Source organism: Schistocerca piceifrons, chromosome 11 (assembly GCF_021461385.2).
Source record: "Schistocerca piceifrons isolate TAMUIC-IGC-003096 chromosome 11, iqSchPice1.1, whole genome shotgun sequence".
NCBI classification, from domain to species: Eukaryota; Metazoa; Arthropoda; class Insecta; order Orthoptera; family Acrididae; genus Schistocerca; species Schistocerca piceifrons.
In genome coordinates, this window is record NC_060148.1 from 143,665,456 (window position 1) to 143,672,622 (window position 7,167).

The window sequence follows — 7,167 nt, forward strand, 5'->3', positions numbered from 1 at the left end:
ATTTGTACTCAGACAATTCGTGTTAAAATGTTTTCAATGCGACTACAACCACACGACTGGAATTAATAAACTTTCAACGGAGAATGGTAGTTGGGAGCTACCCGTATAGGATATTCCATTTCAGAAATCGTTGTTGTTGTTGTCGTCTTCAGTCCTGAGACTGGTTTGATGCAGCTCTCCATGCTACTCTATCCTGTGCAAGCTGCTTCATCTCCCAGTACCTACTGCAACCTACATCCTTCTGAATCTGCTTAGTGTATTCATCTCTCGGTCTCCCTCTACGATTTTTACCCTCCACGCTGCCCTCCAATACTAAATTTGTGATCCCTTGATGCCTCAAAACATGTCCTACCAACCGATTCCTTCTTCTAGTCAAGTTGTGCCACAAAATTCTCTTCTCCCCAATCCTATTCAATACCTCCTCATTAGTTACGTGATCTACCCACCTTATCTTCAGCATTCTTCTGTAGCACCACATTTTGAAAGCTTCTATTCTCTTCTTGACCAAACTAGTTATCGTCCATGTTTCACTTCCATACATGGCTACACTCCATACAAATACTTTCAGAAACGACTTCCTGACATTTAAATCTATACTCGATGTTAACAAGTTTCTCTTCTTGAGAAACGCTTTCCTTGCCATTGCCAGTCTACATTTTATATCCTCTCTGCTTCGACCATCATCGGTTATTTTACTCCCTAAATAGCAAAACTCGTTTACTACTTTAAGTGTCTCATTTCCTAATCTAATTCCCTCAGCATCCCCCGATTTAATTTGACTACATTCCATTATCCTCGTTTTGCTTTTGTTGATGTTCATCTTATATCCTCCTTTCAAGACACTCTCCATTCCGTTCAACTGCTCTTCCAAGTCCTTTGCTGTCTCTGACAGAATTACAATGTCTTCGGCGAACCTCAAAGTTTTTACATCTTCTCCATGAATTTTAATACCTACTCCGAATTTTTCTTTTGTTTCCTTTACTGCTTGCTCAATATACAGATTGAATAACATCGGGGAGAGGCTACAACCCTGTCTCACTCCTTTCCCAACCACTGCTTCCCTTTCATGACCCTCGACTCATAACTGCCATCTGCTTTCTGTACAAATTGTAAATAGCCTTTTGCTCCTTGTATTTTACCCCTGCCACCTTCAGAATTTGAAAGAGAGTATTCCAGTTAACGTTGTCAAAAGCTTACTCTAAGTCTACAAATGCTAGAAACGTAGGTTTGCCTTTTCTTAATCTTTCTTCTAAGATAAGTCGTAAGGTTAGTATTGCCTCACGTGTTCCAACATTTCTACGGAATCCAAACTGATCTTCCCCGAGGTCCGCTTCTACCAGTTTTTCCATTCGTCTGTAAAGAATTCGCGTTAGTATTTTGCAGCTGTGACTTATTAAACTGATAGTTCGGTAATTTTCACATCTGTCAACACCTGCTTTCTTTGGGATTGGAATTATTATATTCTTCTTGAAGTCTGTGGGTATTTCGCCTGTCTCATACATCTTGCTCACCAGATGGTAGAGTTTTGTCATGACTGGCTCTCCCAAGGCCATCAGTAGTTTTAATGGAATGTTGTCTACTCCCGGGGCCTTGTTTCGACTCAGGTCTTTCAGTGCTCTGTCAAACTCTTCACGCAGTATCTTATCTCCCATTTCGTCTTCATCTACATCCTCTTCCATTTCCATAATATTGTCCTCAAGTACATCGCCCTTGTATAAACCCTCTATATACTCCTTCCACCTTTCTGCTTTCCCTTCTTTGCTTATAACTGGGTTGCCATCTGAGCTCTTGATATTCATACAAGTGGTTCTCTTCTCTACAAAGGTCTCTTTAATTTTCCTGTAGGCAGTATCTATCTTACCCCTAGTGAGACAAGCCTCTACATCCTTACATTTGTCCTCTAGCCAACCCTGCTTAGCCATTTTGCACTTCCTGTCGATCTCATTTTTGAGATGTTTGTATTCCTTTTTGCCTGCTTCATTTACTGCATTTTTATTTTTTCTCCTTTCATCAATTAAATCCAATATTTCTTCTGTTACCCAAGGATTTCTATTAGCCCTCGTCTTTTTACCTACTTGATCGTCTGCTGCCTTCACTACTTCATTCCTCAGAGCTACCCATTCTTCTTCTACTGTATTTATTTCCCCCATTCCTGTCAATTGTTCCCTTATGCTCTCCCTGAAACACTCTACAACCTCTGGTTCTTTCAGTTTATCCAGGTCCCATCTCCTTAAATTCCCACCTTTTTGCAGTTTCTTCAGTTTCAATCTGCAGTTCATAACCAATAGATTGTGGTCAGAATCCACATCTGCCCCTGGAAATGTCTTACAATTTAAAACCTGGTTCCTAAATCTCTGTCTTACCATTATATAGTCTATCTGATACCTTTTAGTACCTCCAGGATTCTTCCAGGTATACAATCTTCTTTTATGATTCTTGAACCAAGTGTTAGCTATGATTAAGTTATGCTCCGTGCAAAATTCTACAAGGCGGCTTCCTCTTTCATTTCTTCCCCCCAATCCATATTCACCCACTATGTTTCCTTCTCTCCCTTTTCCTACTCTCGAATTCCAGTCACCCATTACTATTAAATTTTCGTCTCCCTTCACTACCTGAATAATTTCTTTTATCTCATCATACATTTCATCAATTTCTTCATCATCTGCAGAGCTAGTAAGCATATAAACTTGTACTACTGTAGTAGGCATGGGCTTTGTGTCTATCTTGGCCACAATAATGCGTTCACTATGCTGTTTGTAGTAGCTAACCCGCACTCCTATTTTTTTTATTCATTATTAAACCTACTCCTGCATTACCCCTATTTGATTTTGTGTTTATAACCCTGTAATCACCTGACCAAAAGTCTTGTTCCTCCTGCCACCGAACTTCACTAATTCCCACTATATCTAACTTTAACTTATCCATTTCCCTTTTTAAATTTTCTAACCTACCTGCCCGATTAAGGGATCTGACATTCCACGCTCCGATCCGTAGAACGCCAGTTTTCTTTCTCCTGATAACGATGTCCTCTTGAGTAGTCCCCGCCCGGAGATCCGAATGGGGGACTATTTTACCTCCGGAATATTTTACCCAAGAGGACGCCATCATCAGTTAACCACACAGTAAAGATGCATGCCCTCGGGAAAAATTACGGCTTTAGTTTCCCCTTGCTTTCAGCCGTTCGCAGTACCAGCACAGCAAGGCCGTTTTGGTTAATGTTACAAGGCCAGATCAGTCAAGCATCCAGACTGTTGCCCCTGCAACTACTGAAAAGGCTGCTGCCCCTCTTCAGGAACCACATGTTTGTCTGGCCTCTCAACAGATACCCCTCCATTGTGGTTGCACCTACGGTACGGCCATCTGTATCGCTGAGGCACGCAAGCCTCCCCACCAACGGCAAGGTTCACAGGGGGCAGAAATCGTTAGTGAATTCAATTTTCTGCGATCTGCACTGTCGAGAGTGCCGAGAATACTAAATTTGAGGCATTACATCTCACCACTGACAACACAGTTGCCAATGAGCTTCATTTTATAACTGAGAGCAGCGGCATTCGCGTAGAGTTGTCGGTGCAAACAGACGAGCGACACTGCGTGAAATAACTGCAGAAATTGATGTGGGACGTACGGTGAATGTATCCGTTAGGACAGTGTGATGAAATTTCATGTTAATGGGCCACAGTAGTAGACGACTCACACGAGTATCTCTGTTAGCAGCTCGACATCAGCTGCAGTGCCTCTCCTGGGCCCGTGACTCGATCGGTTGGACCCTAGATGACTGGAAAACGTAGCTCGGTTACGGAAGTCCCAATTTCAATTGGAACGAGTTTACGGTACGGTTCATGTGTGACACAGAACCGACAAAGCCACAGACCCGAGTTGCCAACAACACACACTGCAAGCTGATGGCGGCTCCATAACTGTGTGAGTTGCGTTTACACGGAATGGACTGGGTCCTTAGGCCCAAATGAACTGACCACTGACTGGGAACGGTTATGTCCACTACTTAGAGGTTTTCACGTTCCCAAATGACGAAGGGATTTTTACGGACGACAATGCTCCGAGTCATCCAGCCGCGATTGTTCGTCACGTGTTTGAAGAACATTCTGGACAATTCGAGTGAACGATCTGGCCAACCAGATTGCCCGAGTTGGATCCCGTCGAATACTTACGAGGCACAATTGCGAGGTCTGTGCAGAAACTCCTGCGCTGGCGACACTCAATATATCTGCAAGGGACTTCCAATGACTTCTCGAGTCTGTACCACGTCACACTGTTGCACTACACTGCACAAAAGGACGTCTGACTTATCGGGAGGTTTCAATGGTTTTTGTCATCTCAGAGTATAAACATAGCTTTTAAAGCTCAAAATAATGAGTCACAATATTTTGAAGATCACCAATAATAAAATCCTGAGTACACTCGTACACTGGACTTTGACTAAAATATCCCAAAGTTCGAAGTCATTTTTTTTACTTTCTGTATAGCTATGAAATCTAACGGTGTCAGTGTATTTTGAAATGGTTTCCCGTGAACATAAATCTCGGAGGTGCTGGCTGGAGCACAATGGATGAACTTATCTCGTACCACCACTGAGCACTTGTCACTCGACTGATGAACTGTTATGACTTCCAGTCTTTAGTGAAGTAACATTGTATTATTCTTCACTTTCTGTGCTGCTAAATTCAATGTCAAACTCAGTATCACTATTGTCATCATTTTTTTCAAGGCACTGCATAACATGAGAGAGGGGCTCATAACGTCACGAGTCAATTCCCAATAGTTTTACTACAGTATGCCACTTATACGGGCTTCCGTAGCTCGGAGCCATTGGCGATCGCGTACGTACCTGTGTGATCCTACACGTGACCTATCCGCACCTGCTGTCAGCCGACCGTGGGAATAGATATTGGCGTCACTGCCAGTGACAATATTTCAGCCCCTAAGACTAAATAAACAGAACTAAATATGGTTCAATTTTGTTAGGATTTTTGGAATCACTTTATGTTATTGAAAAGAAGCTGTTAATAGAGTCTCACCTTTCTAGATGGAATACTTTTAAAGATACCAAAAACTATGTAAAACTCACAAAACTGACACTGTCAAGACTAAAATCAGTTAGGTTTCATAGAAATTTGTCTTCTACTATCATTTGAAATTCCTACAGAAGCTTACAATGTGTTAGATTTTTTACACTTAAATAACGTTCAACATTTTTCATTTTCATAATAGAGGCTTCCGTAAGTCAATAGGCATTTAATAATTATTTGTTTTGTTGTGTGAGTAAACAACAGTAAATGAGAGTGTGTATGATGGACTTACAAAAAGTTTCAATATTATATTCCATGTGTAGCATACTGTAATCTTCTCACGGGGAAAGTACTGCAAACTGTATCAACGAAAGCTGTAATTCCCCTTATTTGCTGATGACGTACGTCCAAGAGTACTTGTTTTTGTAAGAAGGCAGCCAGATTACCTGTTTGTAGGATATTGATTTTCTAAAGTTATTTCAAAACTAGTTTTTCTTTCGTTTGGTTTGGTTGAACATTTTGTTAATACTTGCAGCACGAAATGACATAAATGCATCTGCGAATGTTAATTGGAGTAAAACGGTTTCAGTGCGAATATGATCTGGGAAGACTGATGTTATTGGCTGTTCGTTTTGATCAACCAATCAGAGGAAAGTCTTTCCCATGGTCTATCAAGTAGTATAGGCGCTGTCAGGAATGGCATTCAGGGCAGTCGCGGACTAGCTGTCGGACGGGAAGGTCATGTTGTACGTGTCGGAAAAAGTTATGTGTAAAACGGAGAAGATGCTAGTATTTCGCGTTCGGTTTATATTGCCGTAATAGCAGATGCATTTATGAATAGTTTTGTGAAGTATGGAAGATTTTGGAGTGTTTGTTGTAGAGAAAACAGCATGTGAAACTATCGGCCTTTGCGAAGAATTGTGCGTGGCATGTTTCAGTATTCAAGTACTGAACAATATTTATGAGCATCTTCCTGTAAGGAAATGCAGTGAAAAGGACCGAATGTGAAATTCATATTGTAGCTGATCAATGACCGTAAAATCGCGTAAGAACTCGGGTTGGACGTAGCACATTTGTGGCTGTCTTGCGTCTGTACTAAATGGCGGAACTGTGAGAGAGGAGGACAGTGACACTGACTGTTCGATTAAATGTGGGCGGCTGGTACCTGTTTAGTTTTGCCTCTCGAGGCAATAAAGAAAAATTTACCAGATTTAGGCATTTTTGTATAAAGATGAAGCAATTGCCCTCCACCTGAACTTTTGTTATAAGATATTTCAGGATATTTAGCTACCGAGTTTTTGAGGCCTCTACAATCGTAAGTATGGGCGACGGTTTTCTTCGACACTGCTTTTAACGTCGTCTACGTAGTACCTATATTGCAGAGAAGCGGGTTGGTGAACAGACGCTGTGCTGAGGTAGGTGATAAAATTGTCACTGACAGCATGCCGAACACCGACAGATAGTGAACAGTTTAGTTACACGATTCACAACACCTCATTTAACTCCTCCCGTCGCAGGCTGAAAGTACACGTTCTGTTGTCGAGTATCCAAAGCTGCACACCGTAAAGACGATATCTGGCGGCAGCCACCTTGACCGAAACACGACAGCCCAGCTACGTACGTAAGACTGGATGCTCTCTTGTGGCCAGGCACTTAACTATCGTAACTTTTGTTCTTTGGGGTCCACAGTGCAAAATATGTCTTAATGACACGGTTATTAAGAATAATAGCCAGCTGCAGTGCTCTGTAAATTGTTTTTATTTTATATAATTCACAACGCGCCATTTCGGCATCTTGCCGTTGTCAGGTGCTCTGTAAATACATATTAAGACCATCGCTTACTTATGTATTTACAGAGCACCTGATGACGGCAATACGACAAAATGGACTCGTCGTCAATGATATAAAGTAAAAACAATTTACAAGGCAGTGCAGCTGGCTTTTATACGTAATAACTATCAGTTCAGTTTAAAAAAAAAAAGCTCTCTTCTTAAGTTGCCCGCTTATACTCGGGATTTTAAGTTTCTGTCAAAATAATAAAAATGAGATAACTCAGGGTTTTACGTTAAAGGATTAATAAAACATGGGATTTCTGCTTGGACCAAGTGAGATGATATCGTAACTTGAAATGTGTCACTGA